The sequence below is a fragment of the Stenella coeruleoalba genome, assembly GCF_951394435.1.
Source record: "Stenella coeruleoalba genome assembly, chromosome: 20".
NCBI classification, from domain to species: Eukaryota; Metazoa; Chordata; class Mammalia; order Artiodactyla; family Delphinidae; genus Stenella; species Stenella coeruleoalba.
In genome coordinates this window covers 4,463,789-4,491,227 of record NC_137166.1, presented here as the reverse complement: position 1 = coordinate 4,491,227, position 27,439 = coordinate 4,463,789, and the positions used below count along the sequence as shown (strand labels likewise).

Here is a 27,439-nt window from a genome sequence, read left to right as displayed (position 1 = left end):
TGGCCCAGGGGGCAGGGTCCGGCGGAAACCAGAGTCAGCAGTTGGCAAGAGACACATCTGCCCTGAAGCTTCCCGTGACACTCGGTCAGCAGCCCCCTGGCTGCCGCCACCCGGAATTTACGGCTTAAGCACCCGGTGTTCTCTCCCAGGAGCTTCACTCCTAGGCGGGAGCTCCTCAAAGCCTATTCGGGGATTGATTAGCCGACCCTTGACCTTAAGTCCATTTCCAGCTGAGCTACTGATTGGCGCAAACCATCTCCCCTCCTGTCATTTTCTTTCTCCTCCCATTTAAAAACAAACCAAACTGAAATAAAGAAAACTTCTCATAGAGGCCGGAAGGGTGAACAATACAGAGATCTGTGAGATGGCTGGTCTGGAAAGGAGCTACACACACACACACACACACACACACACACACACACACACACACACACACAAAATAGAACGCGTGTTTTCTAAGACACTGTAAGCAAGTTACACATCTTCGGCCCTTCAAAGTCTGACCAATACTAACTCATCGCAAAGCATTCCCTGGCGGGCATTCAGAGTTCTGCGCGACAGATAGAGGCCGCCCCAAAAGGAAGTTGATTAGGCTCTGGGAGATAAATCTTGTTTGCTTCCTTCCTTTCTGAGATGATTACAAGCCGGGAACAAAGGCCCTGTGTCCCGAGAGGCGTCTCCACCCGACCCCTCACGCATTATGAATCGCGACCTCGTCACCCACCCACGGGGCACACACTGCAGAGCCCCCTTGCTGGCCCCCCACTGCCCCACGCCAGCCCCCCGGGGACTAACCCCTGGCCAGAAGCGTCCGCCAGGCCTTCTGCGGATGCCGCGCTGGGCGACACCAGCCGTCAGAAGGCCCCTTCTCCACGAGGCTCTTCCGCTTGCCCTGACAAGCTGGCCCTTCCTGCCTGAGGGGGTGCAGACCGGCAGGGAGGCCGGGTGCCCTAAGGGGGTAACAAGCACAGGCTTTGGGGGCAGAAACAGCAGCCTTCACACCTGCCCAGTGCCCACCTCCCAGCTTCTGCTCGGGAGGGTTACTTCCACGCTCCCTGCCTTTGGCGCCTTGTCTGCACACGGGAGCTGATGACAGTAATGCTGATCTCACGGGGTGGTGAGAGGTTAAGTGTGATCACGTGTGTGAAGTACTTGGGCAGAAGGTCTTGGCCACGGGGAGCAGGGCGTGAACTCCAGCCAGGGCCGCTGAGGAATCTGCGGGCCCGGGCGAAGGGAAATGTGCAGAAAAAAACCTCTTCCTCTGCTTCCTCTTTTCCTTTTCTTCTTTCTCTCTCTCAGACCGTCACGGTGTTTTTCGTTTGTTATTTAATGACAGGCTCCCTCAGACAGAGGCTGCTCATGGGACAAGTGGGTGGAGAGCAGCCCTGGCTACTGGGAGGGGCGGAGGGGGGAGCCGGTGGCCGGAACTCATTCTGGGAAGCAGGGAGGTGGCAGCAGGCAGGCCCGCCCAGCCCCCGGCGCATGCTCCATTACCCATCGCACATCACTTACAAAACACAAACATAAAGATAAAATTATTTAGAATTTCAAGAAGGCTCCCACAGAGCCTTAAATCCCAAGCCCAGGCCCGTCTGAGCGCAGGGCCGTTTGCCCGGGAGGCCAGCCCTGACTGCAGTGATGACCGATTTATCCATCGCCCTGATTCTTGGATTCCAGAAAGTCATTCATGGAATAAACGCTTTCTAACCATTCGGGAGCACCAGCTGAAGCGGCACATAGGCATAACGGTATCAACCAGAAACTCCACTCCTCCGTAGACACCCAAGAGGAACACCTACTTGTATGAGCACCTGTACTACAATGTTCTTTGCAGCGTTGCTCCCAAGAGCCCTACGCTGGAAATGCAGTACCCAAGTGCCCATCAACCGCAGAATTCTTCAACAAATGGGGCCTTTCCAGGTGATGGGACCCACACAGAAGAAAGAATGACTTGCAAATACAAACGACAACAGGGCTGGATCTCACAGATAACTGTGGGGATGATTTAGGGGATGAAGGAGCTGACTCGGCCCCCTCCCCCCAGGGCAGCCCCCCAAGTCCTGGGTTTCCTTTGCCTTCTGCCTATCTCCTTACACTGAATGGAATTTTGTGGCATTCAGACGGTCTCCTGGAGGACAACGGTGAAGAGAGAGAACAGGCGGGTTCAACGTCATCCAATACAGTGCCGAGGCACCCTCTTGATTTACGGACCCTATTTGAGTCCAACTAACACTGGATGCACACCTACTATGTGCTTGGTATTAGGGACACAAGGATGAGGATGTCCCTGCTCTCAAAGAGCTGGGAATCTGTGACACAGAAAATCCCAGGGCTCAGGATCAGCTAGGTCTCAATCCACAATGGGCGTATTGATATGCCAACACCAGCATCTTGTCATTCCTTGGAATTTCTATTTATGGCACGGAAATAGTCACATGAGAGCCAAGCTTAGCTACAAGACTGTCCATTGCAACGCTGTGAAAATGGTGAAAAAATTAAACACAGTCCTACTGTATAACACAGGGAACTATATTCAATATCGTGTGATAAATCATAATGGAAAAGAATATGAAAAAGAATGTATACATACGTACAACTGAATCACTTTGCTGTACAGCAGAAATGAACAACATCGTAAAAGTTTTAAAAAGGTTAAAATAGTGAACAAATGAAAACTAACCTGTTTCCGATGATGAGAGATTGGTCCAGAGAGGGACAGAAAAGCAAAGTGAGGGACCACGACACAGCCACTGGAAATCATGCTGGAGGAGGCTGTGGAATGGCTCTCAAGGCCTGTGATGAGCAGAGACTGTACCGAACGTGCAAGCCCACAGGTGAGCCTGCCACAGTTTCATAGCTGCCGCAGGAGACACGAGAGTCCTGGATCAGAGACAAAGGACTTGATCCCTCGCACACCGCAGGCGGCATGAGCATCGGCCCAGGCTCCCCAGGGCGACATGAGGGGGCCCCGGCAGGATGCCACTCACACTGCATGTTCTCCCCTGCTGAGGGACCCTGAGCTTAAGGCACCCAGATCTCTTCTGCGGGGCAGGCAGCCTGCCTGACCTTGTCCTGGAGGGAGATTCTGTATTAATATTGATCAGAAAACAACCCTGGCCTTTACTTGGAGAGAAGCGCCACGTCTAACCACCACTATACAAACATCCTTGAACAGAGGGTCCATGTTTTCCATTGAAAACACGCAGAAACCTAAGAGGCCCACGGACAACAGCTCCCAACAATGACAGAGAGAGAAATTTGGGGTCACCGAGAAACAAACAGTCCCTATGTTGCGATCTCGAGTTATGGGCAGACAAGCATGCGTATTACATAAGCACTGACGCTGGACCGGCAAAATGTACCCATAAATGTTCACAGGGGGTCTCGCTCTGAGTATTCTCATGTTTCTGTAATGAACAAGTATTGGTTTTATACGCAGAAAAATACACCTAACAAATAGTTCTTGTAGCTCAGACTAAATAGCTAGCCCTTGCTATACATTTTCGAAATGCCAAACCCTGTTCTGAGCACGTGACATGGATCCCCTCATTCAATCCTCACAACAAACCATGAGGTAAACGCTGTTTATTGTGCCCATTTTCCAGATACAGCAAACTGAGGCCTTGAGAGGGCACGCAGCGGGCCATCAGTACAACCAGGATTCTGAACCCGAGTAGCGTGGCCGCAGACTTCATGCTCTTAAAACCACTTTCCTATGCGCCTGGAATAAAGCCTCATTATTAAAGGAGAAAAAGCTCTCTTACCAGCAGCCCTTTTATTTACAGATGTCATGATACATCTAATAACAGAGACAGGAATTGTTTTCTCTCCACCCAGAAAATTAAACGAATCTAAAACCAACCACAGTTGGATAGGAAGACCATGTAATAACATGCAAACGCTTACGATTGAATCAAAAAGGCAGAATATACAAATGTATGCGGCACAAAATTGCACATTTGTAAGAAAAAATACATATATCCACGGGGGGAAGAAAGCACTAGAACACAAAGGATACAAAGATACTACCATGTTTGTTTTAGGGGGATGAACTCTCAGGGATACTTTTTACTTTTCTCCTTTTTCTGAATTTTCTATAACACGGTTATAGCTCTTTTATGATGAAAAATGTTAAAAAATTTAAGAAGACAAAACACCAATGAAGCTAATTGTAGACTATGAGGGTTAATTCAGACCGTCAAGTTCAACCCAGCCCACAGTGTATGAACTGGCTGCCAGCAGGCCTAATCTGCCTGAAGAATGTTTCACTTGACTGAATCCCTGTTTAAACGAATATTCATTGCTTTCTGTCACTATAAAGTAGGGAGATTTCAGAGCAAATTCATCTTTCTCTGAATGTGTGCCTTCCTATGAGCCAGCAATTCCACCCCTGGCATGAATTCGATAGAAATGTGTTTGTGTAGACGTCAACAGGCACGCGCGAAGATGCTCACAGCAGCTCTCTTATTATTGGCCTCACACACGAAAGCACCCAAATGCCCATCACAGTAAAATGACTAAAGCAGAAGTTGAGAGAGAATGGTTTACAAGCACACCCCAAATCTGCCTGAATCTCAGACAATGTGGGGGAAAGAAGCCAGCCTCAGAAGTACACCTGGATGTAAAGTGTTGATACAAACCGGCAAAGCTGATGTCCAGTGTTAGAGGCTGGGACGGTGGTCACCTCTGGGGATGGGGAACCACCAGGGCAGTGATAGTGAGGGCTGGGGGAAGGTGGGACTTCGGGGCAGGTGTGCTCTGTTTCTGGATGCGGTGAACTGTGTTCAGTTCTCAAAAATCCATCTGGCTGGACACTTTGCACGTGAACACCTTTTTGGGGCATGAATGTTGTATGTTAATTAAAAACTTTAAAATGACAAAAGTATGATAAAAATCTTCAAAGGACAAAAAAGCCAACGTTCTAGTTTCTCTTGAAAAATCAGCAGCTCTAGAAACCCGAACCCTCATTCCCACATAGTAAGGGCAGGGGTCTCCCAGGCTCACTTAGCCTGGGCACCACCTCCCTATCTGCTTCACCCATGCCCTGGCCCCTGTAGGCACCCAAGAGTCTCTCACTTCTGAGCAGAGGAAGCTGAGACTCAGAGGAAGTGAGGCCACACACCGAGGTGGGCAGCAGAGCGGTAGCTGGAATCCAGGTTTATGGGGCCCTCAGGACATCACCCATGCAGGACAGGTTAATTTCATCTGGACTGGAAGGAGGCAACGTCACTTTCGAGGTTAAAGCTGCATTCTTGCTATGACTGCAGTGAACAGAAGGCCGGGACCCTTCCCCTCTGGATTCTAACTCCACTGACTGCCCGCAAGAATACATGGCTTCAAACCCCGCAGCTCTCGATTCTGCTCTCCTTTTTAAAGCAACTGGGACCCACTGAGAAAGGGGTACTGACTCCTTTGCGAGGCGTAAGCTGAGGGGTGACTTTTCTGGGAACAGAAGCATCAGGTACCCTCCCCAAGATTTGGGGGACCTTGGGCATCAATGCAGGCAGGTGCCCCATGGGCCAGTAAATCACAGTGACATAGAAATGGGAAATCTTGGGTTCAGATCCTTCCCCAACCCGTATACTTTTACTGCCACCAATTCCATGGGGACACTTCCGGGAGCACGGAAAGTGGAGGTTAAAATCTTCTCCGCAACCTGATGCCTGAAATTCCAGCACGAAAGCCTCCATCCCTGTCATCCTTTCTCTTCCCCTGGAAGGGCACTGCTTTGCTACTATTGGTCCTTACCATGGAGGAAAGAGCTGAGAACAAGGGTTCCAAGGTGGGGGGCAGACACCTGCGATCCGGGGGTGGGGAAGACACTGGTCCCCTCCAGGAACCCCACTGAGCACTTCCTGTGTTAGGGGAGGTCCTCCTCCTCCAGAGAGGGCAGCGGATGAATGGAGAATTATAATAGACGAGCAGACAAATCTCCCGGCATACAGGACAGAGCAAATCACACAGGTGCGAACAAGGCTCTAGTGGCTTAAGCCTCCGTTCCCTTATCTGCAAAGTGGGGCTAACGCGAGTGTCCACTGAGGAGAACTGGCATGAAGACGGGATGAGAAAGTCAGGTCAAGCACTAAGCACGGTGCCTGGCGGGCAGGAGGTGCTCAGTGCTTGCCAGGTGGGGAGGAGGGGCTGACCCCGGCCCGGGGAGTCTCACCAGCTGAGTATGAAACCGCGTCCCCCTAAAATTGAATTCCCTTAACCGAGTTTATGATTAACCTCTCTAACAGAAACTTTATTCCCTTTCTTGTCCCCTTTGACCTTAATTCCGGCCTAACTGATCACTAACTAATCAGCTAGAAGCAGATGACTTAAGACAGCTGTTGTAGATAACATCGTTAGTGTACTAAAAGGCCATTACAGATGTCATCATTAATGGACGGACTCGGGCTGCTCCTCGAGGGCAACGTGAGCTCACAGAGCCCCCGGCCATGGACCACCTGGCCAGAGAATCGGAAACCAGAGACATTCCGAATCCCCAAACTATGATTAAGAAATCTCACAAGACCATGATTAAACCCAGATTCTTTGTTCTATGCCTTTAAAACACCCCCAACTCAAAGACCAAGTTCAAGTGGGTCTGAGGCTGGTCTCCCACTCCTTTGCTTGGTGCCCTGCTGCAAACTCCCGCTGCCAGAGTTTGGCTTTCTGAAACTCGGGCACGTAAGCCCTTTGCTGGGTTACAAGTATGATGGGTCTAAACGCTAGCAGCTGGCTTCGCCCTCATCCCTAAATGGTGGAATCAATTCCCTGGCCTGTAACAAGGGCGGGAACTTTGTTGTTTATCTCCCCAGTGTATCCCCGGCACCTAGAATGGTGTCTGCACACAGCTGACGCTCAGTAAGTATTTGGTGACCGAATGAGTAAATGAATGAATGAACGCACCTTTTAAGGCTAATTCAAGTACCTGTCCTCTCTGAAGCCTCTGATAGGTCCCGGCCCTGGGGCCCTGCACCCCTCACCAGAGTGGTCTGGCAGCATTATGAAAGCACGTTTTCTCATTGGTCAACACTTTCAGGAATGAATACAGGAATGGAACGGGTTACCAGAGTGAAGGAGGAGGTGACTGATTAGCTGATAAACCCACGTGCTAAGCCTCAGGGTCCCTCCCCGCCCCCCCCAACTCCCTTCCTGGCTCTCCACCTGCTTTAGGATTCGGAGAAAACACGCAGGCAGGTCCTCCCTGCCCCTCGGCTTGGGGGGGATTAATCCAGCTCAGAGGGACCTTCTAAAAAGCGGACAGGTCGAGCTCTTTCCTCTCCGGGGCCCAAACAGGCGAGGCACGCCTGGGGGAGAAAGGCCGATATCGGCAAAGAGTTCATTATCCTTATGCAAGAAGCTATCTGAGACCTCCGTTCCTGAACTTCAGGCTGCGGGTGGGGTCCTTGCAAGGGGTCTACAATCCACTAGTGAACAGAATTTTAAAATGGCTCCAATATATATTCACTATTTCACAAATTTATATAAATGAAGTTTTAAGGAATAAAACACAGCTCCCTTACCATCGGCGTCTTAAATCTTCAGTGGCTTTTTGTCCTTAGGTATTTTCTGTATCACCAGACGATGAAAAGCACAGGTAGGGGCTCCACCCTCGAGCCCACCCACCCCACCTCCCCGCAACTCTGCTCCACAAGCCCCTCGGGCGGCTCGGACGCTAGCGGCCATATTTGCACCTTGCAAGTCAGCTGCTCTGGCTGTAGGTGATTGGACAAAGGGTGGTCACCTGACTCAATCTGGGCCAATCAGGTTCTTCCTCTGAGCCTATGCCTTATCATACTGTGTCTTGGATTTGTGATTCATAATTTTAGGTGCTGCGGGCAGCTCTCTGCCACGTGGGTTGAGGCGAGTAAGTAGACCGGCATAGAGAGAAGATGGAGGAGGGACACTACCAGGGTATCTGATGGCCTTCCGTCTGGTTCTGACTCCCTAGGAGTCAACCGTGTGTCTTCCAATAAATTCCTCTCGTTTCCTCGTAAGTTCGCCCAGGTGGGGCCCAGCAACCCTGAGAGCTGTGCTCACACTTTCCATGTTCGCATGAAGCAGGGGGCTTGTGTTTGTAAGAGTTCAAAACTCAGCTGCATAGAAACCCAGGCTTCTGTCATTAAAATAATCGTGTGCTAAAGCAACATCAGAGGAGATCTGGCTTCTCTCCATAATAGGATTCTTGAAAAATATACTAGGAAAGTGCATACTTATCCTTCCTTCTAAAGACAATGTTTTATTAGCTTCCTTGTTTTGGGGAAAAGAAAGTCAACCAGCAACTTCCTTTCATTGGGCAGATTTCTCTAATAAAACCTCAGGAGCAGCTGTGTCCTTGGCCCTTCCTGTTTGTCAAAGGATCTTGTTACTTGTCCGTGGTGCTTGTGTTCGAGAAGAATCTCAGACCCTGTCATAGAAATCTTGGAAGGGGTGGTGAGGCGGAAGAGGCTGGGGGCCAAACAGATGGAGGGATGGGTGAACTATGGTGGTTCACGGTTTTGCTTTGGGGCCCTGGAGAGGATTCTCAGTCTTGGGCCTCTTTTGTGAAATGAGGGGCTAGAGGTACTCAGCTCCCTTCCCATGGGGTTCTGTAGACCCAGCGAGGGCCGTCCTCAGCCACGGGCTCCTTCATGGGCACCCACAGGCGGCCTGGATTACCAAAGGGCAAAGAACAAAGAGCTCTGCCCTGGGTCCTGCCCCCTTGGTGCCTCTTGTTCACCAAAGCAATGACTTCTGACCACTTACAGGGGAAGCTGTCCCATCACTCCCTAGACACACCTAGAGCTTCTAAAATGTGGATTAATTCCAAACAATTCAAATTGAGAAATTTCACATAAGATCTAGATTCCTGACTCTCCTTGAAATGTTAGATGATCCGGCAGACCCAAGCCGCACCCCCAGCACGGTGAAGTTCGCGGAACTACGTGGGGTTGTCCCTTCAGAGGGAGCACCTGCTCTGCATGGTCCCACAGTCCCCACGAGGCAGGAGGTAGGGGGACCAATCATGCTGAATTGCCTAGGACGTGGGCCTTCCAGTTTTAAAACTGGATGCTCCTGGGGCAAACCGGGGCATTTGGTCACCCTGGTCCCCACCCAGACCATTTGCTCACTTTGGTTCCTCTGGCCCCAGAGTCACAGTTTGGGACCTTGTTCATGATAAGTTAATTACATGTTAATCACATGCCCCCCCCACCAGGCTCTTTTGCCACTCTAGCCCCAACTCCCCTTTGCCTTTATCATGTGATGTCCCTACCTGCCCTGGACCGCCAGCACCTGCATTTCTCTGCCTGGAAGCTCTCTTTGGCCGGGACCCACTTGACCCACCTGTAAGCCTGGCCCACCAGACAGGCTGAGAGCAGCCCTGAGCCAACGCCTGACCTCGGGTGGAAAGACACGCAGGCGCGTCCCGCAAGCGTCCTATGGCAGTCACAGCCCCTCCCGTTACTGGCTCCTCCCCTTCCTGTCTCACCCCCACTCCCCTCCTCACTAGCCAAGACCACCTCCGAAATAAACCCCTTGCACTTGAATCCTTGCCTCGAGTTCTTTTGGTTTGCGAACCCAAACTAAACCAACCGTGAAATCCCCAGTGCAGAGTCCAGCAGCAGGGGCGCTCAGAAACCATTTCTCGAGCAAACCACGGAAGAAGCAGATTTCCCCGGGGTGTGTGAAGCCTTCCTGCTGAGTGAGAGGCAGCTCATCGTGGCCTAAGAGCTGGGCTTTGGAGTACGACCTGGATTCCAGTCACATGTGTGTCTGCTTACCAGAGTCAGTTACTACCCCCCTGAGCCTCAGGACCCTCACCTGTGAAATGGGAATAATCATCGGTCACCCCAAAGGGTGCCTGTAAGGATGAGCGGGAGCGAGGCAGGAAGGCTCATGGCAGGGTCTGTGCAGGGTGAGCACTCCCCAAATGTTTACTGTGTGTGGTTCCCGTTGACACCACTGGTGTCTCCATCTACCTCGACCTGCAGGACCCCCAGGAGTCCCCTAATGAGACTGTCAGCACCCTGGGGGACAGATTCCTGGCACCCGGGCTCATGCTACCTCGGGACACAAGAGGCTGAAACATATCCGCCAGAAAGAGCCAGATTCCTTTACAGTGAGACATGCCTGGTGGACAAGCTGCCTGAAACTGACTCAGTGTAAACAACTTCCGGCGGCCAGTGCAGAAGCAGAGATCTAAGAGGAGCCCAAGGACCATCCCAGAACAGATTCCGGATCTCAGGGATAGAGCTAGGCAGAGGAGCGAAGGATTCAGGTTTAACAGCCCAGCTTTGGAGGCCCACGTTACCCATCTCCAGCAGGGGGGGTGTGGATGAGCCCCCATCATGGTCAGTGGTGGGGACACTGTGTCTCCATGGCTGGCAGCCCCCTACCCCCCATCATTCTCTATGCCCCAGCTACAGTGGCTTTAGTGAAGCTCCAAGTGCATAATGTGACTTTCCTACCACAGGGCCTTTGCACTTGCGGTGGTTTCCCATTGCTGCACACAAGGCTTGGGACTCCCAAGACCACCTCACTTCCGACACCAACTGTACGTGGGGGTCCCCGAGACCACCTTTCAGTTTGATGACTCACTGGAAGGACTCACAGAATTCAGAAAAGCCATTATACTTGTGATTACAGTTTACTACAGTGAAAGGATAGATTAAAATCAGCAAAGGGCAGTGACGCAAAGGACGGAGTCCGGGAAAGACCAAGCACGGGCACCTAGTTGCTCCCTCCCCAGGGGGTCGTGTGGACAGCACTTATTTCTCCCATCATTGATGTGAAAACATACTCAGAATATGGCCAGACAGAGAAGCTCACCCAGAGTCTTTATCGGGGCTCAGTCATATGGATTTGGCTGACCTGACCACCCACATGGTCAACCTTAACCTGCAGCCCCTCCAGAGGCTGAGTCCAAGGCCGCCACCATACATCCCATTGTCGGCCTAGACTATACAGTGTGGCCCAAGGCTCCAGGTTAAAAAAAAAGCACTCAGGCAGGATATTCCAAGGTCGCCTCCCAGAACTCAGGTCAAATCGGGCAAGGTTAATCCTTTACTGCTCACTGTTGTAACAAATCATCACAAAGGCAGTGGCTTAAAATAATACAAATGATTCTGTTACAGTTCAGCAGGTCGGAATTCTGAAATGAGTCTTACTGGGCTAAAATCAAGGTGTCCATGGTGTGGGTTCCCTCCTGGAGGCTCCAGGGGAGAATCCATTCCTTGCCCCTCCCACTCCCAGAGGCGCTCACATTCCTTAGCTCACAGCCCCATCACTCCAATCTCCTGCTTCCATCACCACACCTGCTTCTGTCATCAAACATCCCCCTGCCTCCCTCCTAGAGGAAAATGTGTGATTGATTACATAGGCCCCCCTGGATCATCTGGGATCCTGCACCTTGTGTGTCAGGAATCTTAATCTCACCCACAGAGTCCCTGTGGCCATAGGAAGTAATATTTGCAGGTTCCGGGGATTAAAACCTGAATACCTTAGGAGGCTCTTAGGCAACCTACCACCATTCTCCCCAACACACTCAGATCTCCAACTGACCCCGCCTCCTCAGCCTTGCAATATCAGCTGAAGTTTCAGCATCCAGAGAGGCTTTCTAGGATCACCCTGTTTGAAAGGAGATCTCGCACCTCTCCCACCCACGGCTATTGCTCTTAGCACACCCTCTTGCTTCTTTCCTGCGTGGCACTAACTATAATGATGTGGACTATTTACATTTTTTTTTTTAACTGGCTGAGTGTATCGTTGGCTTCTGCTAGCCCAGCACCCGGCACGTACTACGAGCACGATAACTATTTGCTCCATGAACACATGAGTTGGCATTTTGTCTTTGAACACACTCACAAAGCCCTGAGTTGATTTGCGAAGCACTATGACGGCACAGGCGACGGACAGGAACTTGAGACTGGACTGTCCCGAGTTTGACTTCCCGATTTCTCTATCATTTCTTTATTCGGAGCCTCCCCAAGCTTCAGTCGGCAGACAGTCCTTATCGTGTAACATAGGCAGTGAACACCCACGATCCACCCAGCACAGCTGAGGTGTGCAGTCAACACTGGCTCTGGTCCCACGACAGCACGTGGCATCCCCAAGACCTTCATTCAAGGCCACCTTGACACATTTCCCCACATCCAGGCACGACGATGTAGCGTGGATTTTTTTTAATCTTGTTTTCTATTTACATATTGATAAGACTTTGAAGGAATGGGCATAGATCCAAATTTTACGACAAGTTCAACCTGGCATCACTGTTTAAAATTCAAAGCCTTGGGACTGCCCTGGTGGTCCAGAGGTTAAGACTCCTCGCTCCCAAAGCGGGGGACCCAGGTTCGATCCCTGGTCAAGGAACTAGATCCCGCGTGCTGCAACTAAGACCCGGTGCAGCCAAACAGATAAAGATAAAAATAAAAAATAAAATTCAAAGCCATAACATGCATCTCAGAAACATCTAGAAACATCGTCTGAACACGATGAAACACGTCTGAACTCTTAATCCCCAAGAGTCCCCTGTTTGTCACCTGGTATGACCCTCTACCACAGTGGAAGTGCTTTGGAATCTTTTCTCCAAAGGAGGGGACACCTTTTCCTGATAAATAAACCCAGAAAAGCTCATCTGAGCTAACTCTGTCGTCTGCAACACAGCAGCACTATTATTCAGTTCATATTTTTTAAAAAATCAACCTACTGTGGTTTTTCTTTTCTTAGCCATACCCCAGGCAATATCCATGAAATCAGGGTTTTGATGAGCTGTACAGTTCAGTGATTAACAACACAGACAGTGGGGGACTTCCCTGGTGGCGCAGCAGTTAAGAATCCGCCTACCAATGCAGGGGACACGGGTTCAAGCCCTAGTCTGGGAAGATCCCACATGCCTCGGAGCAACTAAGCCCGTGAGCCACAAGTACTGAGCCCGTGTGCCGCAACTACTGAAGCCCGTGCTCCTAGAGCCCATGCTCCACAACAAGAGAAGCCACCGCAGTGAGAAGCCTACGCACCGCAATGAGGGGTAGCCCCCGCTCGCCACAACTAAAGAAAGCCTGTGCGCAGCAACGAAGACCCAACGCAGCCAAAAATAAATAAATAAAAATTTTAAAAAACCCAAAAAACACAGACTGTGAATCCAGAATGTTTAGGCTGAAAAGCCCGCGTGAGCTGGGTAATCTTTGGCAAGTTACTTAAACTTCCTGGGCCTCTGTTTCCACATCTGTAGAGTGGGAATAACAATAACATGTACTGCCTCGGGTGGTTGAAAGGATTCAATGAGTTAATACAAGTGCGGTGGTTAGAACAGCTCTGGGCAGGCAGTGGTATGCTGGGAACTTTAACAACTGGCTCTGAGGGGAGCCCTGACTTGCAGCGTTTACGAATTTCCAATTTCCCTGGTGTAAATATTTCCATCACAGTCAATTTCAAGTTACAGATGTGAGGTCACCAACCGTGGTGTTGGGAGGAATGAGCCCCAGGTCAAGCCGGCTCCAGCACCTCGCTGAGCACATCGCACCCGGGAAGTGTCCTGCTGGTCAGTGGTTCTCAGAGTGGGGTCCCCCGACGCACAGCATCAGCAACCCTTGGGGGTCAGAAACGCAGATTCTTGGGCACTACCCAGACCCACTGAGTCAGAAATGCTAGGGGTGGTCCTGGGGATATTAACACACCCTCCAGGGGGTTCTGTGCTTGCCCAAGTGTCAGAACTGCTGGGGGAAATGTTAGCTCCCTTTGTTGCGTGTTTTAATATGTTCCGATTATTACACGGCAATTAACATAATGACTGTTCCTCTGTGTGCCCTGAAATCACCACGCAAATGGCCAGTCTCATATCTGGCAACTCTGGGGGATACCGACCTAATCCCAGGGACACTGAGAGCCATGGAAACAAAGGGACTGTCCCAGGGCCACACAGCTTGTCCCCAGCACAACCAGAGTCAGAGCCAGGACCCCACACCGCCAACCCTCCCTTCTCTGCCCAGGGCCCCTCTCAGTGACACATGGGGTTGAGCGGATGCCTTTGGCCTTTCAACTTCTCTTGTTTTGGTGGACATGTTGATGCTCAAAATTCCGCTGGGTGAAGGGAACACGATTTCATGTGAGAAAGCGCAGGTTTGGGGGTCAGACAGACAGCCTTTCAAGTGCCGGCTCCGTGACCCTGGGCGGGCAGGATCCCATTCCCAGCACAGCAGATGGGGTCACTGGGCCAACACCTGGCACCCGAAGGCCAAGGGGCCCAGGGTCATCCCAGCGTTGAAATCAACACTGAAACCAGAGCTCAGAAGCAGCGTGTCAGGGGGAACCTGAGGACCCCATGACCAAGGCCTCAGGCATTAACTTTCTCTTTTTTTTTTTTTAACTGAAATAAAGTGCGAATCATGAATAATTAAATAGCCATCTCGCCCCATCCTTAGGATACAGCCCCAGGGGTTCCCAGAGTATTTGGTGATGTGTGTTGTCTCTCTCCTGACCTGGAGCCCTCACCGCTGCGTCCCCGACCCTCTCCTTTCAGGCTTTTTTTTTTTTTTGGCTGCGTTGGGTCTTCGTTGCTGCGCGCGGGCTTTCTCTAGTTGTGGCGAGCGGGGGCTACTCTTTGTTGCGGAGCATGGGCTCTAGGCGCGCGGGCTTCAGTAGTTGTGGCGCGTGGGCTTCAGTCGTTGTGGCTCGCGGGCTCTAGAGCGCAGGCCCAGTAGCTGTGGTGCACGGGCTTAGCTGCTCTGTGGCACGTGGGTTCTTCCCAGACCAGGGCTCAGACTCATGTCCCCTGCGTTGTACCACCAGGGAAGTCCCTTTCAGGTTTATTAAAGATTCTTCTGGGCTTCCCTGGTGGCCCAGCGGTTGAGAGTCCGCCTGCCGATGCAGGGGACACGGGTTCGTGCCCCGGTCTGGGAAGATCCCACGTGCCGCGGAACGGCTGGGCCCGTGAGCCATGGTCGCTGGGCCTGCGCGTCCGGAGCCTGTGCTCCACAACGGGAGAGGCCACAACAGTGAGAGGCCCGCGTACCGCAAAAAAAAAAAAAAAAAAAAAAAAAAAAAAAAAAGATTCTTCTGACTTCAGTACAAATAACTAGTGAAGTAACAAGTCTGGCCTTTGGAGAAATCGATACACAGACCATCTCAATCATCTCCAGTTTTTATGTCACAAAAGCCTCCTCAACACAAGGTTTAGGACAGTTTCCCACATTCCCTCCCCAGTCCTTGTCACACTGCTGACATTTTAGGGCGAAGACAGTAACCCTGTTTACCGAGCGTCCACTGTGGCCCAGGTGCCCTCCTAGGTGCTGGGAAGGGAGAAGTGAAGGAGCAGATGGTCCAAGCCTGGACCCACTGGATGCCACGTAGCACCCGCCACCCTTCCAGTCAAGATTCCCAAAAATGTCTCCAGACATTGCCCAGCATCTCCTAGGGACAAAGTCACTTGTGGTCGAGAATCACCGGTCTGACCTCACGTCAAGGGCACTAAACAAGGTGAAATAAGGTGGAACAATGTGAAACAAGGTCACAGAACCGTACGCAGCTTTTTAAACCCCCTAAGCTATTTATCCACATAGCTAGGGTACCAGATAGATATGCATATAGACACAGATACAGAAAAAGTAGAAATACAGATATGGAAACAGCTATAGATGCAGATGGACATATGGATGCAGACGCAGATGCAGAGATAGATTGTTCTGCTCGAGGGGGTGATTAGCACTCTGAAGAAAAGTAAGTAAGGCCCAGGGCCTAGAGAAGGATGCAGGGTGCTGTTTTAGAACAGGGGTCAAGGCGGGCCTCTCTGATAGGTGATCATGGGTAGAGAGCTGTGTGAATGAGGGATGCAGCACAGGAATGTCAGCGTAAGCAAACTTCAGGCACGGGGAGGGGAGGGAGTCGTGCAAAGGCCCTGAGGCTGACTGTGCCACATGAGCGTGAAGCTCAGTGAGAAGGCTCGTGTGCCTGGACACTAGGCGGTGATGCAGGGGCAGATAGTGAGGTTGGTGAGACATCGGGGTCCCAGTCACATCTGGCCTTGGTGCTGTTGTAACCACTCTGTGTGAACGGGGACCTATACCGGATCTGAGCAGAGGAGGGACGTGATCTGACTTAGATCTTGAAAACCAGGCAAAAAGGGGAGTCAGGAGACTGTGGCCACGGTCCACGCGAAGGATTGTGGCAGCTTGGACCACCCCCGTCTGTTAGGCTTGAGAGGCCGGTGGAATATCCAACCTGGAGTATAAAAGACCATAGGATGGATGGTTCTGTAGGTGATGGGGAAGGAGAGGGGGAGGGAAGGACAAAAGGAAAAAGAGAGAGGGAAGGAAGGAGGTAGAGGGGGAGCAAGGGAGGGAGAGAAGGATATCAGGGTGCACTTTTGAGCCAGCAGACTTGGGTTGAAATGCCAGCTCCACCGCTTTCTAGCTTTGTGACCTTGGGCAAGTAGCTTGACCTCTCTGAGCCTCAGGTTCCACATCTGTAAAATGGCTTAATAGTACTGCCTTCCACCTAGATGAGAATGAGGTAGGCTTGTCACATAGTAGGCCCTCAATTAACAGGGTCTTTCTTCAAGGGAGGGGTTCTTGCTCCCCTCCCCCCACCTACACTGCCAATTTCTCCTCTGAGCACAGAGGTTTTAGTGGTGGGTCCCGCAGGAAGCCCAGAGCTAATGCCTTCCCACGTGGAAATGAAACCTGAGATCTTAAGTGACAGCAGACCTTGGGGCCTAATGGCTATTGTCAAGAGCAGCCTTTTTTTTTTTTTTTGTCACACAGCACGGCTTGTGGGATCTCAGTTCCCTGACCAGGAATTGAACCCGGGCCTGGCCGTGAAGGTGCCGAATCCTAACCACTAGACCAGCAGGAAGCTCCCAAGAAGAGCCTTGTAGAGAAACTTGCAAGCAGGAGGCAGGTCCTAAGGTCCCTGGAGCTTGTCAAAGGCAGCCTTCCCTGCCCTCACGCCCAGCACCCCGTCCCGCTCCCTGACGGCTGCTGTGGCCCCGGCCAGCTCCCAAAGCCTGGCCTGGGGCTGAGGTTTTCTTTCTTTCAGCCCAGTAACAGCCGCAGCTCCTAACACTTTCTCAGCACAATTCACCAGCCTGGGCAGGTCAGAGCCGCCCCCCCGCCTCTGCTCAGAAACCCACCGCACACCCCCGCCGGACATCTCCCTGTCACACGGGGTGGGGTGCTCGGCCCTGGCCCCGGAAAGCGACACACACGGGTCTGCTGCTCTGCAGACGCTAGGCAGCGCTATGGAAACGGCCATAGTCACACGGGCAGCTGGAGAGAACGTTCCAGAATCTTTCAAGGGCCTAGCAGGAGGGAGCAGGGCCTGGAGACTAGCTGGGGACGTCTGCCTGGGGCTTTTCAGGCCTCTGGCAACCTGGGAACTGCTGTCCCCACACCTTCTTCTGGCAAGAGAGCCGCCTGTGGGGAAACGTGGCTCTAGGCCTCCCCCCGCTGCCCCCGCTTCCCCCTGGGCTGTCCGGAACACCGAGAACTTGCTCTCTGAGTAACATGCCAATCCCTTTTATTTCAGTATCCAGATCTGGGGCTTCTTTTGAAAACCAGAAGATCTGGGAACACGCAGCCACCATAGTGTGGGTGAGGGTGCTCTCTTTACCAGGGCATGGCCTCGCCCCGTGGCCGCAGTCCCCACCCCTCCCTGCTGTCTCCCTGGCACTCAGCCTCCTTCCCTGCCCCCTGTCCCCTGCCGGCCACAGGAGGGCCTGAAGGGGGCGGGGAGCAGGATGGGAGGCAGGAGGCTTTCCCAGTTGGAATCAACAGACCTCGGACAAGTAAGGGAGGAGGGACATGAGGGTCTCCATCTGGGAGGTGGTCGATGCCGAGATGGAGGTCGACAGAGATGCGGAACGCAGGGAGGAACCGGAGGGCGAGGATGTGTCCATTTGCTGTTTGTTGAGCCCCAACTGAAACACACAAGCCTGAGCTCAAGGAGGACAGTGCGTTATCCTCCTGTCAAAGCAGTTTGAAAAAAAAACACCCCTATTTGCATATCCAGTTGGCAAAAAAGTAGAAAGGTTAACAATAAGACAGAAAGAAGGAACTTCCCTGATGGTCCAGTGGTTAAGACATCGCCTTCCAATGCAGGGGGCTTGGGTTGGATCCCTGGTAGGGGAGCTAAGATCCCACATGACTCATGGCCAAAAAACTAAAACATAAAAAAACAAAAGCAATATTGTACCAAATTCAAGAAAGACTTTAAAAATGCTCCACATCAAAAAATCTTAAAAAAAAAAAATAGAGAAAAGATTAGTGGCTGCCAGGGCATGGGGATGGAGATAGGGAGCAACTGTTTAAGGGGTATGAGGTGTCCTTACGGGCTGATGGAAAGTTCTGAAACTACGTAGTGGTGACGGTTGCAGTGTTGTGAATATAATGCCAATGGATCATTCATTTTAAAATGGTTAAAATGGGGGCTTCCCTGGTGGTTCAGTGGTTAAGAATCTGCCTGCCAATGCAGGGGACACGGGTTGGAGCCCCAGTCTGGGAAGATCCCGCATGCCGCGGGGCAGCTAGGCCTGTGAGCCACAACTACTGAGCCTGCGCTCTAGAGCCCACGTGCCACAACTACTGAAGCCCGTGCGCCTAGAGCCCGTGCTCCTCAGCAAGAGAAGCCACCGCAATGAGAAGCCCGCGCACAGCAACGAAGACCCAACGCAGCCAAAAATTAAAAATAGATAAATAAATTTTAAAATAAAATGGTTAAAATGGGACTTCCCTGGTGGCGCAGTGGATGAGACTCCACACTCCCAATGCAAGGGGCCCGGGTTCGATCCCTGGTCAGGCAACTAGAGCCCACATGCATGCTGCAACTAAGGAGCCTGGCTGCCGCAACTAAGGAGCCCACGTGCTGCAACTAAGGAGCTGCGAGCCACAACTAAAGAGCCCGCAAGCCGCAACTGAGACCTGGTGCAACCAAATAAATAAATTAAAAATAAATTCTCACAAAATGCTTAAAAAAATAAAATGGTTAAAATGGTAGATGTTGTGTGCATTTTACCATAACAAAAAAGTTGGCTAATAGCCAGTGATGGTGAGGGTGTGGGGACACGGGGCAGGGTGTCGATCGACACAGGGCTTCAGGAGGGCAGTTTGCCCGTTCATGGCATAATCTAAATGCTTCACCCAAAAATCTTTTAGAAACTCTGTGACATAAATATGCATGTGCAAGAGGTTCAAGACAGAGGTGTTAATTAAAAACAAACACACACACATAAAAGCTGGAAACAGCCTAAACGCCACATTCGTTTTCTGTTGTGTTAACACATTACCCCCAACTCGGCAACTGAAAATGAGACCCCTCTAACCCCCTGCCCACCTAGGATTTCCCGATTCTGTAGGTTTTAAGTCCTGGCACAACTGGGCTGGGTTTTCTGCTCAAGGTATCAAGGCTGAAATAAAGATGTCAGCAAGCTGTGGTCTCACCGGCACATCACGGTCCTCTTATAAGCATATTCGGGTTGGTGGCAGAATTCATTTCCCCGTGGCTTTATAACTGAGGGCCCCTTTTCTGGCTCACTGTCAGCCAGGAGCGGCTCTCCACTCCTGGGGACCTCTCTCAGGCCCTTCCACGTGACCCCCACCCCTCAACAGTGGAGAATCTCCCCACCAGAAAGAACACATCCCTTTTGAGAGCTCACCTGATTAGGTCAGGCCCACCGAGGATAACCTCCCTTTTTTTTTTTAACCTCCCTTTCTTAAAATCTGCAGTGCCGTGAACACATCCTAGTCACAGGAGTGACACCCCATCATATTGGTAAGGTCCTCCCACACTCAAGGGGGAGGCGGATATTTAAGGGGGGTCACTGGGGGTCATCAGAGAATTCTGCCAGCCACAGTGTCCATCAATAGGGGACTAGCTCAGTCAACCGTTGTACCTCTGTGACCTCAAAAACTGAAGAGAATTTAAATAAAATGAAAGATATCTATACGCACTGGTGGGGAACATCTTCCCTGATGCACTGTTAAGTGAAAGCAGCACATTGCAAAACTATATATACTCTCTCCACATGTATGTAAGATTTCTCATATATGTGCAATTTTACATATATAAGTTCATTTTATCAAAAAATTCTATCTATGCATGCCTGTACATGTGTGTGTGTTTGTACATGTACAAAGAAAAGTCTGGAAGAAGACAGATGATTGAGGTACTTGCCATTTATACTTTGGTCTGTATTCTTCCAGACTTTTTATTTTATATACTTCTGTATTATTTAGAATTAGTTACACTGAGTATCTATTACTTTTGTCGTTTAGAAAGATTAAAACATTAATAAGAAAAAGCTCATCGGGACTTCCCTGGTGGTACAGTGGTTAAGAATCCACCCGCAAATGCAGGGGACACAGGTTCGAGCCCTGGTCCAGGATGATCCCACATGCCGCAGAGCAAGTAAGCCCGTGTGCCGCAACTACCGAGCCTGTGCTCTAGAGCCCGTGAGCCACAACTGAAGCCCATGCACCTAGAGCCCTTGCTCCGCAACAAGAGAAGCCACCGCAATGAGAAGCCCGCGCACTGCACTGTCCACAACTAGAGAAAGCCTGCGTGCAGCAACAAAGAACCAACACAGCCAAAAGTAACCAACACAGCCAGAAATAAAGAAAGAAAAATAAATTTATTTTTTAAAAAAAGAAAGAAAGAAAAAGCTATGACTTAGTCACTAGTTGAATCATTACATTTTAAGGCACATGAAGGAAAACTGGTCTGGCTCTCACCCCACCCCCGCGGGCTTTTATGATGTGATGATGCTGGGAGTAATTTTCAAGCCAGACTCATTATTTTTAGTTTTGAAATATTCCTTAGTGACTCTCGAACTTACTCATTGCTAAGCGAGAGCTCCCAGCAATCAGAGTAGTGAGAACGCAGAACCACCACACCCCTGTTCAATGTACTCGAGAGGGGTCCAAGTGCCTCCGGGCAGGCAGGCTGCAGTCTGAAGTAGGTTATCTACACTGGAGGTAAGCAGCAACCCCTGAGACCTGAGTCAGGCTTAGAGTCAGACCCAGCTGCTGATGGAAGGGCAGGGCAGGCACACATACCAGGAGGCCAGCAGGGATGGGGTACAGGGTCGGGGGGGGGGTGGCCTGAGTCAGGCTCCATGCAGAAAGCAGAAACAATTCTAAGTATTTCCGGCAGAAAACAGTTTAGTACAAAGCACTAGGTGCTTACAAAACTGAGGGCTGGCTGGAAGAGCCGCCCCAGGCCCAGCTGCAGTAATGACCTCCAGACGCTGCAGAACTGACCCACCGGGGGAGCTGCCACAATCAGGAGGAATGAGAATCAGAAAGCTGCCAAGGGGACTGTTGAGTGAGGAACACATCCTCAGAGCTGCAGTCCAGGGGTGAGAGCCCCCACTGCTGCCCTGCATCTAGACACCCCCAAAGCTGGAGACTGGACACCAGCATCCCCACGACCTTGATGGCCAAGAAAAAAACAGACCACAGAGACACAGCTTCATCTCCTTCCCACCTTCCAGACCTCCTGTGAACGCATTTGATTGGCACAGCCAAACTCATCCCCAGAACCTGAGCTCCAAGAGAATTTGGGGAATTGGTTTTTAACTTTTCAAAGGAGTTAGAATGAACACTGAGTACCCAGGGTCATTACCCAAGAGACACAATACATGACACGAGTTCAACGACCCTGACGGGGGCCTGGGAGATAGGGCAGAGTCCAACTCCAAGGCCCAACAACACACTCACAAGGTGGCATGGAGAGCCTTGGGTGGCCCCCGTGATTACTGTTGATATCAAAATTTCAATGGCCATTCTGTATCGAGTGGTTGTCATTATTAGCCAAGCACTGCGCTGAGTGTTCCATGCCTTACCACGTATCAGATATTGTGCCACAACCTTATAAGATGGGGACTGTTGTTATCATTAAAAAGGTAATGAGGGCTTCCCTGGTGGCGCAGTGGTTGAGAGCCCACCTGCCGATGCAGGGGACACGGGTTCGTGCCCCGGTCCGGGAAGATCCCACGTGCCGCGGAGCGGCTGGGCCCGTGAGCCATGGCCGCTGAGCCTGCGCGTCCGGAGCCTGTGCTCCGCAACGGGAGAGGCCACAACAGTGAGAGGCCCGCGTACCACACACACACACAAAAAGCTAACGAAACTGAGGCTCAGAGGGGTTTTATTACTCGCCCAAGGTCACACAGCAAGTGAATGGCAGAGTCAGGATTAGAACCCGTTCTCTTAACCACAATATAACATGGGCTGCCACAATTCATCTTTGATTTTCTTTTTAAATAAGAAAACAAGTCTGTGCTTCCTAAATGCAGTTTGTTTGGAAGACAACTGTTCTAAAATATGGGATGCAGGGGGAGGTAAATAATGAAAGGAATCCTTTGTGGGGGAGGAGCTGGAATCTACAGGACTAAATGGTACCTCTGCTCCTTTCAGAGCTAACATTCTGTTCTAAAAGCACACCTACTTCTCCCCATTAAACAGCCACTGTATCTATAGCCATGCTGGAAGTAACTCCCACCGGGTCGAGGTCTGGGGGAGGGAGGGATACTGTTTCTTGAAGGATGCTGTGATCATCCCTGAAGCAATCTACAATTCGGTCCCCGAGTTGCTATAGCAACTCCCCATCTGGGTTATTTAAATGAAATAACAGAAGCATCTTCTGTCTCTAGGCTATTGTGGCTTTGAAAAGTGATTCATTCATTCATTCAATAAATATTTGAAAGTGTCATCCAGGAGTGGCAAATTCAAATGCTTGTAGGATCAGACCGCTGACATAAAGGAGTTCGTGGAAAAGGATGGCCAGGGGTTTAACCAGAGAGGTGAAGACTGCAGGGCCCTGGGGAGTGCACACACACCCGCATCTGTAAGAGCAGCTGTCTCAGTCCCAGGCTCTCCTGGCTCTGCTGGAATGTAATCCCAGTGTTACTAGATCTTTGGATTTGTCAGAAGTTGAGAGCTGGGTTTTTATGTGAAATCTTTCCATTTTTAAACAGTGGCAGCCAATTCAAGATTTGAGGTGGGGCTTCTGAGTACCGTTGTGCAGGTCGTACACTGCACAACTCTGGAGTCACTAGTCTCATGTAAGTTCGGGGCAAACTGTGCAGCTATATATGTGCAATCCCATCACATCAAGGAGCCAAATCTGGCTTATCCAGCTTGCGAAGTGCAACTCTCTAAACATGCAGTCATAGAGGTAGGGCTAATTTAATGACTGTCCAACTATCCAGTATAAGTCATAAAAAGTGATGACTATAGTAGTATTCACCGACCTGAAAGAGTGTTCACCACATATTGATGAGTAGAAACAGCAAGTTACAAAAACATGAACAGAGTACAACCTCCATTTTTGAAAATAAAAATGTATAAGCTGCTTCAGAAAATCTGGAAAGATATACCCCCAATTGGGACGAGACTTCTATCTGAGAGGTAGAGTATCAGATCATTTTTATCTTTATCTTTTTTTTTGGCTGTGCCTTGCATCACGTGGGATCTTAGTTCCCCGACCAGGGATCGAACCTGCACCACCTGCACTGGAGGCACGGAGTCCCAACCACTGGACCAGCAGGGAATTCCCTATCTTTATCTTCTTTATCTCTGCTTTGTAAATACTTTTATGATGGCAAGTAATACTTATACAATGAAAAACGTAGCAAAAGGGTGGAAAGTAGGGCTGTGGTCAGAAACGGGTTCCCAAACTCAAACGTGCACCAGCATCGGCCTGAGGGCGTCTTTAAATGCACAACCCCCCAGCCCGCCCCCAGAGTCTGTGATTCAATAGGCCAGGGACTGGGCTCGAAGAGTCTGCCTTTCACCCGTTCCCAGGTGACGCTAATGCAGTGCCTGGACCACAAACACCAAGAACCAGAGGGAAAATGAGTTACTAGGCTCTACCCCCTGAAAAGACCTTCTTCTCAGGGTAGCTAAGAATCACTCGGTAAACTTGCTAAAAATGCAGATTCTGGGATGGTCCCCAAAGACAGTGACTCACTGCGTCTGGGTTGGGGCCCAGGAATCTGCGTCTTAGCGAATATGCCAGGTGATTTTGCTGTGGGTGCCTGGGGACATGCTTTGAGGAGCACGGGCATCTCTTTGTAGTGCCAGCTCATTTAGGTGGTATCCATTTACTGAGTATTAAGTGGGTTCCTACTGTATGCCAGGCACTGTGCCAGGAACTGGACAGATGCATAAGCCATACCCCTGCCCTCCAGGTGTGACCCTGGAGGCAGAGCCAGAAGGAGCAAGCATCCGGTGGAAGGCTTCTGCCGAGGCTGACGAGACGCGGTGCAGGGATACAGGACTTGGGGGCCTGGGCTGTTGTGCCCCGGGTCTTGAGGGAGGCAGCCTGGAGGAGGGCGCTGGGAGCATCTGGGGACTTTCTTCCTCGTGATCTTTCAGACTAACAATTTGTTCTTAACAGCAACCAGCCGCACTTCTGTTGGAGTTTGAATCTTTAACTCAAAACATGTGCTGTTGGGGCACATGAAAAGATGCTCAACATCACTAATTATCAGAGAAATGCAAATGAGCACTACAACGAGGTACCACCTCACACCGATCAGAATGGCCATCATCAAAAAGTCTACAAATAAATGCTGGAGAGGGTGTGGAGAGAAGGGAACCCTCCTGCACTGTTGGTGGGAATTTAACTTGGTGCAGCCACTATGGAGAACAGTAGGGAGGTTCCTCAAAAAACAAACTAGAATTACTATATGATCCAGCAATCCCACTCCTGGGCATATACCCAGACAAAACTATAATTCAAAAAGAGTCATGCACCCCTATGTTCATAGCAGCACTGTTCACGATAGCCAAGACATGGAAACAACTGTCTTGTTAAATGTCTATCCACAGGTAAATAAATAAAGATATGGTACATATATACAGTGGAATATTACTCAGCCTTGAAAAAGAAAATAATGCCATTTGTGGCAACATGGATGGACCTAGAGATTATCACACTAAGTCAGAAAGACAAGTATCATATGATATCACTTATATGTGGAATCTAAAATGACACCAATGAACTTATCTACGAAACAGAAACAGACTCACAGACATTCAGAACAGACTTGTGGTTGCCAAGAGGGAGAAGGATCAGGGAGGGATGATTGGGAGTTTGGCGTTAGCAGATGCAAACTATTATATAGACAATGGATAAACAACAAGGTCCCACTGTATAGCACAGGGAACTGTATTCAGTATCCTGTGAGAAACCATAATGGAAAAGAAGATGAAAAAGAATTATCAATATATATATGTAAAACTGAGTCACTTTGCTGTACAGCAGAAATTAACACAACATTGTAAACCAGCTATACTTCAATTAAAAAAAAAAAAAATCACGCTGTTGGGCAGCAGTCAGGCTGTCTGTTCTGGGCGGGGCCTCTGTGAGAACACTCACCGCTGTTCCCTTTGCTTCCCCGGCCTCCTCCATCCGTTCTAGTTCAAACAAAGTCACCTGTCTAGGTGAGCCCTCTGTCATTCCTCCCTGCCGTTGCTGGGTACGCTACGCAAATTCTTTTGTTTTTAAAAATTCTTGAAACTTCCATAACCCAAACAGACAGGAAAACAGAAAATCAGCTGACAAATTCCCACCTGCCCATGACACAGATGCTTCCATTTTATAGATTTCCTTCAGCTCTGTTACAAATAAATGAACCAAGCAGACACAGCTGGAGTCTCACTCTGACCCTCCCTTTGCCTCCTGCTCTCCCTCCCCACGACCCACCCCTCAGGGCATGTGATGTATTTTTGCTCGTGAGTATATACGCACAACCAATAGGTCATGTTATTTTGTCTGAAAATTTAGCTCTGGTGTTACCATCCTCTACCCTCATCGTTTTGCAAGTTGCCCTTTACAACTTTTTTACACCCACCTTTATGCTTTGGGACTTATCAGAAGAACTAGTTTGTCTTGCCCATGCACACCATCCATGGCTCTGCATGTCCTCCTTGCTAGTGACATCAGACACAGCCCTGCTGGGGATGTGGCCAGGGCATGTTGATGTCTGCGCTACTTCTCTTGGCTTTACCAGAAATAACCCGTGGCAGTCTGTTGGCCCTCAGTTCAAAGGGGCTTCTTTTCTCCCTTATTCCCCAGCTGCAGGGCAGCTCCCCCAAACCAGGGATGGTGATGGGCTCCCCGCTCCAGATCCCAGGCACAGGCAGACAGAACAGGGTGGATCCCGAGGGGACCTGCAAGGTTCCACAGGCCGAGTCCTCCCCAGAGCCCCAGACTCAATGGCGTGGCTCGTGGCCTCGGGGCCAATCTGCCCCCTCCTGCCCCACCCAGAGGAAACCAAGGTACCCCAGTCACCCCAGCCCTGGGGCACACTCCAGCCTCTGCAGCAACCTCCCTAAAGGTATCTTAAGGATTTTCCAGAGACAATGATAAGGGAGAAGCAATCAGGATAATGGCTTTGAGCCCCCAGAGGTGGAGAAGCCGGACAGGTGCATGAGACAAGTGGACAGGTAGACAGGTACGTGAGGTACGTACCGGCCCTCGGGCAGAGCCAGCTCCCGGGGGAAGGAAGCCGGGAAGCCCCTGGAGCCTCGGCCTGGTTGAGCACCGACCAAGTCTGACCCCGATCTAGGCAGGTTTGGGTTCTGTGTGGAGCTCGGAGAGGGGTGCAGAGCCCCACGTGCTCCCAGTTCAGGCCACACCTGCTCCAGGGGAGCCCCACTCATGGACTGTTTACTGCGTAAGGCCCTGGAGACATGGTCCCTGCCCTTGAGAGGTTCACAGTTAGTAAATGAAAGAGGGAAGTTTCCTGACTCTCCTGTAACGAAGGACCACAACTGAGGGCTTAAAACAGTAGAAATTTATCCTCTCACCGTTCTGGAGGCCGGAAGTCTGAAATCAAGGTGTGGGTAGACCCAGGCTCCCTCCAGATGTTAGAAGCTCCACGGGGTCAGGGGGTCCCTCCTGCCTCTTCCGGCTCCTGGGGGCTCCGGGCGCCCTTGGCTTGTGGCCGCCTTGCTCCAGTCTCTGCCTCTGTCTTCAAACAGGCTCCTCCCCTATGTCTGTCTCAAGCTTTCCTCTGCTTTCTCTTATAAGGGACACCTGTCATTGGATTCAAGGCCCGCCCTAAATCTAGGATGGTCTCACCTGAAGATCCTTAACTAATTATATCTACAACGACCCTAGTTCCAAATAAGGTCCAGGCACAGGTGTATCTTTGTGGGACCACCATCCAACCGACCACACAGGGCGTGGGGAACCTTCTTGAAGAAGCAGGTCAGAGCAGGAACCAGTCTCTCTCTAGAGGGAGGGAACGTAGCCTTCAGGAAAGTGAAGGAAGGAAGGATGCCGGATCGGGGGTCCAAGGAGGAAGTGGACAGAGTCCTGAGCAGAGAGACAAACAGGGCCCCTGCCCAGCGCCATCCCATTGGGAAGTTTAAACTTGATCACAGGGCAGTGAGGTGCTCCTGGGGGTGGGGGGCGGTTAGCCTAGGGCCGGGATGGAGCTGCAGGTGGGGAGCAAAATTCTCTGCTAATTTCA

At 50.7% G+C, this 27,439-nt stretch overlaps 1 protein-coding gene across 1 annotated transcript in view; it reads right to left on the bottom strand.

Moving 5' to 3' along the window:
- MEAK7 (MTOR associated protein, eak-7 homolog) overlaps positions 1-7,561 on the bottom strand; it is an 80,874-nt gene extending 73,313 nt beyond the window's left edge. Inside the window, exon 1 of the mRNA XM_079907047.1 lies at positions 7,512-7,561. The gene's annotated coding sequence lies outside the window, so the exon portion shown is untranslated. The remainder of the gene's footprint in view (positions 1-7,511) is intronic.
- Between the last annotated feature and the right edge of the window lie 19,878 nt (positions 7,562-27,439).